The sequence below is a fragment of the Bos indicus genome, chromosome 1 (assembly GCF_029378745.1).
Source record: "Bos indicus isolate NIAB-ARS_2022 breed Sahiwal x Tharparkar chromosome 1, NIAB-ARS_B.indTharparkar_mat_pri_1.0, whole genome shotgun sequence".
Lineage (NCBI taxonomy): Eukaryota > Metazoa > Chordata > Mammalia > Artiodactyla > Bovidae > Bos > Bos indicus.
In genome coordinates this window covers 140,636,392-140,648,573 of record NC_091760.1, presented here as the reverse complement: position 1 = coordinate 140,648,573, position 12,182 = coordinate 140,636,392, and the positions used below count along the sequence as shown (strand labels likewise).

Below are 12,182 nucleotides of genomic sequence, written 5' to 3'. Positions count from 1 at the left end.
TGCCCAGGGAGGGGAGCGCTGGGCCAACTGCTGGCTGAGGCAGTGGTCCCCCGGCATGGCCAGCAGATATCGACTGCCTGCCAGTGAGCTCATTGCCAGCTGCTGGGACGGAAAGTCTGGGCCACAGTGCAAACAACCACACCACTCGGCATGCTGCTTCCTCTGGCATACATGGTTTTCACAGCCAAACTCTCATTGAAGGAAGCAGCGTTGACCGAGATTCTGGCCTGAACTCATCACAAACTAGCATGCTGGCAGCGCTGCCCCTGGGAGCCTACAGTCATTTAGGGGGTGGATGAATCGGCTTGGTTAATTAGTCACGCCCTCTGTGTGACCTTGGAGCTGACCACCTTCCTTCCGATTCCACTTTATCTAGAATGCCGTGGCTGGGTCAGAAAGTCTGCAAAGCCGCACTTCCTTTTCCGCTTCTGGTTTCTGGTGTTGCACTTTGCACTTTTCTCCTTTGCTTCTTCCCGCTTTCCTCACCCTCTTGCCTGTGTTCTCCCTTAGCGAAGGTAAGAGCCGCAGTGAGGTCTTTAACCCACACACCTCTCGTCCCCCTGAAAAACCTCATCCATTGCACCTCTTGCTGTGTTTCTTTTTCTTTTCTTCTAGCATCAGCTGTTTCATCAAATGACTAGCCTCTATACCACTACTACTAATAAAGGATTTTCAGGCTGGGATGGACACCACCTTGGATGTAAACACACATCAGTGGGGCCAGCCCCTTTGTGTGGGCTTTTTACAGGCTTGGCCCCTGAGCTGTCATCCCTGTGGGCAGCACACTGTCTGTTCAACTGCTCAGACAGGGCAGGCCGAGCCGGGTGGGAGGGGGCCGAGGGTCTTTGTGAGGACATCCGCCAGCCGTGAGCATCACTCGCCTTGTGATGAAAGGCGCTCAGCAGGCCCCAGCCCCCCACACAGCCCGGCCCTGCTGCAAAGCGAATGCTGACTCACTCTGTCTTGCGTTCAAGCTTGGGAACTTTCCCCCACCAGCCCGCCGCATTCTCTTGCATTTTGCCACTGAAAAGACCAGCTATTACAGCAGGCCCTAGAGCTTTCTCTGTCCTGCAGGAGAGAAGTGTCTGTCCTCAGAGCTCTTATAACTAAAAATAGAAACTTCAGAGGCTTGAAAAGGTATTGTATCCCTACTGTCTCTATAGAGAAGCAGCAGGAAAAGTCAGTAGATTGCAGTTAAATGTCTTCTGAATGTCAAAAGAATGAACGAGTTGTGGGCTTTTGAAAGGAGGCCTTGCCTGCATTAGACGAAACCAGCCACACTGTCCTATTCATGGAACCTTGATTTAGTCCAGGGTGGCGGGCTGCAGACAGAGACGTGGTGATTGAACCACTGAGTGGAGGAGGGGCTGCCCACGGAGCTGTCATTTCACACTGGCCTGATTGTGTCATGCAAGTGCGTCACCAATTCAATCTAACTGTAGGTGATACTAAGTGATCCAAAGTACCATGTGTTGCATAAAATAAGCCTTGATTTTATGGTATCAAAGCTCCAGATTTACATTTTGTGTAAAGAGGCTGATAGGAGGGACTTCCCCTGGCAGTCCTGTGGTTAAGACTTCACCTTCCAATGCAGGGGGTACCTACCAGTTCAATTGCTGCTCAGGGAGCTGAGATTCCATATGCTGCACAGCCAAAAAACCAAAGCTTAAAAAAATAGAAACAACATTGTAAGAAATTTTAAAAAGACTTTAAAAATGGTCCACATCAAAAAAGAAAAAAAAAATCTTAATAAAAGAGGCTAACTGGAAAGGAGGAGAAAGAAGGAAGGAAAGAAAAAGAGAGACATTGTATTAGCTGAAGATGTGCTAGTTGCTCAGAGGAAAGAACAGGTCTAGGCTTTAGGGAGGAATATATCCAGTTTAGACATTAAACCTCCTGAAGGTCAATGGTAAGCACACAGGAAGATGCCCAAGAACTTGTCTGTATGATGGAAGATGAAGAAAATCCCATGGACAGAGGAGCCTGCCAGGCTCCAGCCTCCATGGGGTTGCAAAGAGTTGGATACAACTTAGCGACCAAACAACAGCAACAATCTGAAAAATACTTTTAACTCTATAGAGTGCCTTATCTCCCTAATTCCAACAAATCAAGGCATCATTACAACCTAGTCTATATTTCAGAGATGAACTCTTCCAGGGGGAAATGGCTTAGTTTGTCATTTAAGAACAAAATTGCCTATTGCCAATGACCTTCATAGCAGTGCTATAATAAACAGCAGATGCCACTTGACTTCTACATCCAGTGCAGCAGTAAAGAATCTGCCTGCCAATGCAGGAGATGCAAGAGACACCCATTCGATCCCTGGGTCAGGAAGATCACCTGGAGAAAGAAATGGCAACCCACTCCAGTATTCTTGCCTAGAGAATCCCATGGACAGAAGAGCCTGGTGAGCTACAGCCCATGGGGTCACAAAGAGTCAGATACAACTGAGTGACTGAGCACACACCCAAGGTGGCAGGGAATTTCCCAAGATCTGAGGGCTCCTGACTGTCCAGTGGAGCCCCCCCAACCCCCCCACCCCACCCCCCCACCCCTCTCTTGGCTATCTGACTTTGCTGGCTGGGCTTATAAGCAATAGATGTGCTAATGTATGTAAAATGCCAAGATTGTGCTTGTGCATGGAAAGGTTCAACAAACCTTTCAGCACCTTCCAGCCTCATGTTATAAATGTAACTAGCCCCAGCAAAGTTAAAGAAAATAAAGTAACCCGTCCACTTTTACCTACTACCACTTTCTTTCCAGATTGTAAAATTAACCTCGACATAACTGGGCATTAAGTCGACCTCCTTGCTTCCGCAGTCAGAGGAAATTCAAGAGGTGCCTTGGAATTAGTTTTACTTAATTTTTAAGCCCTCACTTTAATTTTTAACTCTCTCTTTAGGCTGTGAAAAATTACAAAATTTGCATTTCTTTTGTGAAGTAATCAATTGGTTCTAGAGTTGGATTTTCAGCATTTTTATTAAAAATCCCGATGACCAACATGCCTGACAAATATTTAAGCAATTGTTAGCCCTTCTCATATTGATAAGTTTAACCTCTTCCCCTATAATGAGAGAAGAAAAATCCAAACCCATTTCAAAATGTCTTGATCATCCGCATAACACAGGGCTATTCTCTCAATCTCTTACAATTAACTAGACCATAGGCTCTGTGAGGGGAGAGGGCATGTTTTGTTGTTCTTTATGTTTCCAGTAGCAGCACAGTAAACATTTGTTAAGTAAACACATGGACTTCTCATTGTTCACCTTCACGTTAAAATCTGCATGTCAGGAGCAGGTCCCTTTCCTTTGGAAAACTGGATGCCCTAAAAAGCCCTACATGACTAAGTTAACATCTTACTTTTTTGCACATGTATAAAATATACAGATGCCCTTCACAAAACCACTCATTGCTTATTTGCTTTATTTGGGGTATACTCTGTTCCTCTCCCCACCTCCCCACTGGATCAGCCCTCTTGGTTTAGCCATGTGATTGGTCTTTTCCTAGAACTCCAATTCTCTACCCCAAAACAGAGCTGCCAACCTGCCTGCCCCAAGGGTCCTGGCTGGCCTCCCAGCCTAAGCAGGCGATCCTCTTAGTGCCCAGCCTCAAAGGGCAGTGAGCAGATGCTGGCCAGCTTCACAAAGGCTGCTGAGCCGCCAAGAGGGTGGGATACCAGCCCACACCTGAGCATGCTGGGAAGACAGGTTGGATGATTCACAACCCAGGAGGCTTGTCTCTGTCCAATCCCAGTGAAAAGGCCAGCCCTCTCGGCTCATTTGCCCTGACAGGACATCAGCTGAACTTGAACCAGGGGCTCAGATCAGGGCCAACTCCATTCATCAGCTGGCAGTCCTTTCAGATGATGTCTTCTGAAGGTTTCACTTGGAGCCTGGATGAACCTGGCATAGTACAAGAGACCTAAGGACAGACACTTTCCTTGTTCTGTTTCAGAACAGTTAGCTCATAAACAAGTTACTGACTGTTAGGTCACAATAAACTTGGAGGTAAGGGTGATATTTGTGCATTGATTGTTGGAATGTATTATCAGAAATGCAATTAAGAGTAGTAAATAGGAACATCAAGGTTAGAATCAAAAGAGAATTTTGGATATTGACTGGTGACTGATCACAGGTCTTTATTTATATCAGCATCACATTTTACAAGTGGATTGGCTTCCAAAGTTTGGACATTAAGGTAAAAATTGCTTATAACAGGATAATATTAAAATTTATTTGATTGTCTGTTGAGTACCCTAGGCATGTTACCAATGAGACCTTGGCATCATACATGTGTGAATATTTAATATTTGCAGTAAAAATAAGGCTTCCCAGGTGCTGCTAGTGGTAAAGAACCCACCTGCCAGTGCAGGAGACACAGGTTCAATCCCTAGGTTGAGAAGATCCCCTGGAGTTGGAAATGGCAACCCATTCCAGTATTCCTACCTGCAGAATCCTGTGGACAGAGGAGCCTGGCAGGCTACAGTCCATGAATCACGAAGAGTTGGACACGACTGAAGCAACTTGCATGCATGTGAAAATAAAGAGCATATGTAAAAATATAACTGGACAGGATTTTATTACATTATATATAAAATAAGATTAGCATTAGGTTAAATGTATCTATGGCAGGTAAATTACAGATAATAAGAATATTCTGATGCAGCATAAAATGTACTGGATTAGACTTCAAAACAATTAGATATTATTCCCATCTCCACATTTAGTAGAAATGATCTTGAACAAGTAACTTGATTTGTCATTGCTGAAGCTTGAACCCTTCCATTAGGTCCAATCTGTGTCTCCTTTTCATTATGTCATAGACAGATAAACAACAGCACATTGAAGCCTTATCTGTAATCATCACTCTGTGCTGCCTTGACAGCCATGAAGGATGAAGGCCAGAAGAGCATTTTAGGATATGCATGCTGGTCCTTTGAATAACAACCCTGATTTTTGCTCTACCCTGGACGCTGGCCCCTCTGATGCTCTGGACAGCACAGTCCTTTCTAATAATTTTTTTTTTTGGTTGTTTTTCAGTCACTCAGTCATGTCCAACTCTTTGCAACCCCATGGACTACAGCATGCCAGGCTTCCCTGTCTTTCACCATCTCCCAGAGTTTGCTCGAACTCATGTCCATTGAGTCAATGATGCCATCCAACCATCTCATCCTCTGTTGTCCCCTTCTCCTGCCCTCAATCTTTCCTAGCATCAGGGTCTTTTCCAATGAGTCAGCTCTTCACCATCAAGTGGCCAAAGTTTTGGAGCTTCAGCTTCAGCATCAGTCCTTCCAGTGAATATTTAGGGTTGATTTCCTTTAAGATTGACTGGTTCGATCTCCTTGCAGTCCAAGGGACTCTCAAGAGTCTTCTCCAGCACCACAGTTTGAAAGTATCAATTCTGTAGTCAGCTTTCTTTATGGTCCAACTCTCACAGCCATACATTACTACTGGAGAAACCATAGCTTTGACTGTATGAACCTTCATTGGCAATGTGATGTCTCTGCTTTTAAATACAATGTCTGTCAGTCACTAAATGAATTCTTTCCTGGCTGGGCCTTGGCTATGCCCTTCATTTCCCCACAGAAACTTCCACATTGTCCTCCTTATTCTCTCCCTGGTCTGAACTCAGGGCATCTCCTCTGTCCCTGCCAGTTCTCTCTGACTGACTCCACTGCCAGACTCTGGAACACTTAGCCATCACCCTTCTGGCATAGTTCATGTCTCAGAAGTCTTCTCTAGCTTTGCTGAGCTTCAGAGGCCATTGCCGCCTCCTCAGCAGCTGCCTGAGTTCGACATAGACCCTTAAGAAGGATACAGGGCATCTAGAGACCCTGATGTTAGGTGGAGGTTATTCCTGGAGACATCAGAGCTGGTAGATACAAACTGATCCTGGTCTGCACATGTTCTGTGAATTCCTCTGTTAGACCATCAGCAGAAACCACTGGATAAACTTAGTTCAGTTCAGTTCAGTTCAGTCACTCAGTCATGTCCGACTCTTTGCAACCCCATGAATCGCAGCATGCCAGGCCTCCCTGTCCATCACCAGCTCCCAGAGTTCACCCAGACTCACGTCCATCGAGTCAGTGATGCCATCCAGCCATCTCATCCTCTGTCATCCCCTTCTCCTCCTGCCGGTGAGAAATACTCTATGTTGCTCCCAGAGAGTGAGATTTGCAAAGGACAGCAGAATTCAAAAAAAGGAGGGGTCTAGCAAGAGTAGTTCCTCAACAGTTGTTTGTTGGTGGGATGACTGAATGCATATGTGAACGAATGAATGAGATGGAACCACCCTTAAGTTTAGAAATAGAATAAATAGGTCCTGGTGTGCAGTAGTTAACCTCAAGTTCATCCCACAACATTCTCCAAACCTGTTTCTAAAATTCTGCATTTGTGTTCCAACCACACCCTTGATTGCCATCTCCTCCTTGGCTGCCAAGTCTGACCAGCCTACGGTGACCATCAGCTCCAAGGCCAAGTTCTTGGCCTCTCCAGATGGTACACAGTTCAAACACTTGGTCATTCATGGTTACTTCTGGAGCTCCTTTGTCTGTTGTTTTTGTTGTTCAATTGTTGTTTGCTAAGTTGTGTCTGACTCTTTGCATCCCCATGGACTGACGCACCCCAGGCTTCCCTGTCCATCACCATCTCCTGGAATTTGCTCAAACTCTTGTCCATTGAGTCAGTGATACCATCCAACCATCTCATTCTCTGTCATCCCCCTCTCCTCCTGCCTTCTCTATTTCCCGGGTTCAGGGTCTTTTCCAATGAGTCAGTTTTTCACATCAGGTGGCCAAAGTATTGGAGCTTAGCTTCAGCATCAGTCCTTCCAATGAATGTTCAGGGTTGATTTCCTTTAGGATTGACTGGTTTGATCTCCTTGCTGTCCAAAGGGTGTCTCATTGTCAGATCGCACCTCCAATTTTTATTTCACACCATGTGGCCGCTTGTTCTTTACCTGTTCCTCAATGAGCAGTAACATTGAAGGGGGAGCTGCCTGGCCTCACACATCCCTTGTAGAAGACAATGAATACTCTCGCAGTCGATGGAGCCAGCAGAGCCCCAGCAGGGCTCTGACCAATGAAGCATCTCTTCCCCCTCCATCCTGCCTGCCCTGAGAAGCAGTCCCTTTGCTGCCTTCTGACTCCTAAGACCACAAAAGGCTTACAGTCCTAATTGCATTCATTCCCTTCTGTTCTGCAGAGACCAAAAAGAGGGTTCTTGGGGATCTAAAAAACTGGGGAATGCACAGCTGTTGGTTCTTAACTAAATAGTCCATTCCAAGCAAGGCCAGTCCTAAACCATTTCATGATTTTCTAGTGATGACAACAGTGGTTCTCAGGTTTGAGCATGCTCAGAACCCTGAGGAGGGCTTGTTAACACACAGACCAGTAGCCACCTCCTTGCAGTAAGTGTTTCTGACATCAGCAGGTCTGGCTGGGGTCCCAGCTTTTCCCTAGCTTCCCCACATTCCTACCATTCCCCCCAACCCCCTCCAAAATTCCTGCTGACCCCTCCCTGAAGTTCCCCACCCTCCGTCCCTGGGTCATTTCTTGTATCCTCACCAGGCACAGCCGGGTGCACTGCCCCCTTCTTGGGAATACCCCTGCTCCCATTGGGAAAAGGCACCTCTCACTTTTCCCTTCTGTGCCAACAGCCCCCTGTGCCAGCCTTCAGTGCTGCCAGCGTCACTCTCCCTTTTAATCACAATTCACTGTGCATCTCTCCTACCCACGGTGCCTTGTACAGAAGAGACGCCAGCTCCTGGTGGTTACATTTAACGCATCCATTCACTGAGCAAGTTATGGAATTTATGCTGTTTATATTGAGGAGCAATGAGAGGGACTGGAGGTAGCACATGGAGATGAAAGACTGTCTCCACCTCTGTAATAAAAGGGAAATGAGGACAGGTAACATTGTAAGTGAATCTGCAGGAAGCTGAAGGAAATGTTTTCAATCATGTTTCAACTGAGTCACTCGACATGCTGGCTTGATGTAGTATTCCAAGTGCGGGATTCTGCAGTGGAGGCCTCGGGCTCCCCAGGTCAGAAGCTGAATCTTGACATCCAGGATGGTCCACTCACCCACCAGCAGTGAGCAGGTGGACGGGAGCGTGCTGGAAACAGGATCTGGTCAGTGGTTTTCTGAACCTGAGATGCCACTTCTAATCCATCACATCCATGCTGGTGGTGCTGTGAACGTTTGCTCATCCCTGATTTTTCCATCTCTGTAAGGAGCGGCAACTCCGCCACAGGCAGCTTGCAGGCTGATTCCGGTGGACACGTAAAATACAGGCACTTGCAAACCACAGGAATAAATTGACACAGGGCTCCTGTTGTCATGGAGATCAAAAGAGACAGTTTCTTAAAGGAAGTGGGGGTTGGGAGGGATTTGGAGGCTGGAGAAAGGGCTCCTGGAAAGATGAAAGAATGCTGTTTAGGGAGACCACAGGAGGGAAAAAAAACTGTCAAGGCTGGAAGGGGAGAGAGCGTGCCACAGAAGGCAGATAAATGAGACGAAAAGAGGTCTGGATGGTTCCTGATGCAAAGGTGAAGGAAAGGAAGGGGAAAATTCAACACAGAAAAATAATGAGTTCTCACAAGAGAAACAGCAGTGGACAGCTAAAACCTTCTTTTGGAATTGCAGTGCATTCAAAGGGATTTGAGCCAACATAAAGCCAGGACACTCACACGTCAAAGCCATCTGTAAACAGCAGCATCTTCCTGCCTGCAGAGACACTCAGATTACTGAATTCTTGATGATGGGGTGAAGGGAGCCCTCCTTCACTTTAGGTTGTTTGTTTGTTTGTTTGTTCCAATCACTTATTTTCTAAAGTCTTCCACTGAGAGGGCTGGTTGCCAGGAGAGGTTTGCTATAAATCCACTGGCCTGCCTTCAAGGATCCTTATAAACTTGTGTAACCCACCGGCTGGCTGACAAGTGAATAGCACTTCTGGAATCCTTATTTTTAAGCAGGAAACAAAAATTGACAACATTTTCCAGATAAATTAGCTCTTCAGAAGCTATTTTCTTCCCTGATATGGCCTAGGAAATGACATGGACCCCTCCAAATCCTGCTCAGATGGTAAATGATCTGCCTGTGATGCGGGAGACCCAGGTTCAATCCCTGGGTCGGGAAGATCCCCTGGAGAAGGAAAAGACACCCCACTCCAGTATTCTTGCCTGGAGGATTCCATGGACAGAGGAGCCTGGTGGGCTACAGTCCATGGATTCACAAAGAGTGGGACATGACTGAGCAACTAACACTTTCACATTCCTTCAAATCTTGCCTGGCTCTCCCGTCTTGATGGATTGGCCACCATGTCACATATCAGCATGGAAGCCAGGTCTCGACTTGCACCCATGTGTCCAGACTGGGACACACTGCCTAAGAATTCCCTCTGAACTGGCTGACCCAGGCCTTTGTGTCATGGGTCTGGTGTCTAAGCACCTCCTCTGCCTTTATACCCTCCTCGTTCCCACCACTCACTTATATTCAGTAAGATATAAACTTTCACCTAAGGTCATTCTTACCCATCACTTTTTTAGACCTCATAAATGCTCAGGTGATCCAACCAGTCCATCCTAAAGGAAATCAACTCTGAATCTTCATTGGAAGGACTGATGCTGAAGCTGAAGTTTCAATACTTTGGCCACTTGATGGTGAAGAGCTGACTCATTGGGAAAGACCCTAATGCTGGGAAAGACTGAGGGTAGGAGGAGAAGTGGGTGACAGAGGATGAGATGGTTGGATGGCATCAACGACTTGATGGACATGAATTTGAGCAAACTGTGGGAGATGGTGAAGGACAGGGAAGCCTGGCATGCTGCAGTCCATGGGGCTGCAAAGAGTCACAGGACTGAGCAGCTGAACAACAACAAATGCTCAGAACCAGTCTCCTCTTTATCTACAATAACACTTTTTGAGAATGGCCACTGTGTTGAACTTCTGATGTGGCCAGGGAAGTGGATCAGATTTCAAATATTTTTTTAGGAATGTTTGTGCTCTTGGTGCTTGCAGCCAAGTTCTTGGAATCCAGATACTTGATATGCTCCAGGTGACCATAAAAGGAGATGGAGGTGGTCAGTTCCTGCTGAGCTGATGGTTGTTGTTGTCCAGTCAGTCGGTTGTGTCTGACTCTTGGTGACCCCATGGACTGCAGCACACCATAGCTTTGACTATAGGGACCTTTGTCAGCAAAGGAATGTCTCTGCTTTTTAATATGCTATCTAGGTTTTTCATAGCTTTTCTTAAGGAGCAAGTGTCTTTTGATTTCATGGCTGCAGTCACCATCTACAGTGATTGTGGAGCCCAAGAAAGTAAAGTCTGTTACTATTTCCATTGTTTCCACATCTGTTTGCCATGAAGTGATGGGACCAGATGCCATGATCTTAGTTTTCTGAATGTTGAGTTTTAAGCCAGCTTTTCACTCTCCTCTTTCACATCCATCAAGGGGCTCTTTAGTTTCTCTTCACTTTCTGCCATAAGGGTAGTGTCATCTGCATATCTGAGATTGATTATTGATTTTTCTCCAAGCAATCTTAATTCCAGCTTATGCTTCATCCAGGAAGAGAAGGGGACAAGGATGAGATGGTTAGATGGCATCACCATCCTGATGGACATGAGTCTGAGCAAACTCCAGGAGTTGGTGATGGGCAGGGAGGCATGGTATGCTGCAGTCCATGGAGTCACAAAAAGTTGGACACAAATGAGTGACTGAACTGAGCTGAACTCTGCATACAAGTTAAATAAGGAGGGTGGCAATATACACCCTTGACATACTCCTTTCCCAATTTGCAACCAGTCTGTTGTTCCATGCCTGGTCCTAACTGTTGCTTCTTGACCTGCCTGCAGGTTTCACAGGAGGCAGGTAAGATGTCTTATATTCCCATCTCATAAGAATTTTCCACAGCTTTTTGTGATATACACAGTCAAAGACTTTAGCATAGTCAGTGAAGCAGAAGAAGATGTTTTTCTGGAATTCTCTTGCTTTTTCTACCATCCAATGGATGTTGGCAATTTGATCTCTGGTTCCTCTGCCTTTTCTAAATCCAACTTGAATATTTGGAAGTTCTCAGTTCACATACTGTTGAAGCCTAGCTTGGCAAATTTTGAGAATAACTTTGATAGCATATGAAATGAATGCAATTGTGTTGTAGTTTGAACATTTTTTGGCATTGCCCTTCTTTGGAATTGGAATGAAAACTGACCTTTTCCAGTCCTGTGGCCACCACTGAGTTTTCTAAATTTGCTAGCATATTGAGTGCCGTACTTTAAAAGCATCATCTTTTAGGATTTGAAATAGCTTAGCTGGAATTCCATCTAGGTTTGTTCATAGTGATTTTTCCTAAGGCCCACTTGACTTTTCACTCCAAGATGTCTGGCTCTAGGTGAGTGATCACACCATTGTGGTTACAAGTTGATGGTGGATGAAGTGAAAAGTGTCAGTTGCTTAGTTGTGTCCAACTCTTTGTGACCCCATGGAATGTAGCCCACCAGGCTCCTCTGTCCATGGGATTCTCCAGGAAAGAATAGTAGAGTTGGTTGCCATTTTCTTCTCCAAGGGATCTTCCCAACCCAGGAATCAAACCTGAGTGTCCCACATTGCAAGAGGATTCTTTACCACCTGAGCCACCTTATGCAATGTTGATGGTAGGTGGGAGAGTGCCAGTGGAGGACAGAGAGTGGAGAGGACTCCTTGGGTGGAGGCAGTCACAGGAGGCTCCCCAAGGAGTGAGAAGTTGAGCTGGCCATGGGATGAGTCAAGTTTTGACAGTAGAAAAAGGAAGAAATGCGTTCTCTGATGGGGACTTTCATGAGATGGGAAAGTGTAAGAGGGCTGGGATCCCCATGCTTACCTAAGCACTTGAGGATCCAAGGGGAATGGACATCCAGGGGATGTTAGTCTGGAAACACTGCCATGGGGCTCAGAACTTAACTGCAGGCACTGCTGTTGAGGGAGAAGGAGGGCATGATCAAAGTGGCTTCTTATAAATCTGTCTTCTCCAATATCTTGCAACCCAGATTCAAACGTGTTTCAGGACCCCTACCTGATTCTTTCTTCTATGTTTCTTCCTGTGCTGTGCTTAGTCACTCAGTAGTATCTGACTCTTTTGTGACCCCATGGACTGTAGCCTGCCAGGCTCCTCTGTCCATGGGATTCTCCAGGCAAGAATACTGGAC

General features: G+C 46.0%; 1 protein-coding gene across 1 annotated transcript in view; it reads left to right on the top strand.

The window, feature by feature from the left end:
* Positions 1 to 12,182, top strand: part of DSCAM (DS cell adhesion molecule) — an 857,668-nt gene that overhangs the window by 722,675 nt on the left and 122,811 nt on the right. The window lies entirely within an intron of this gene.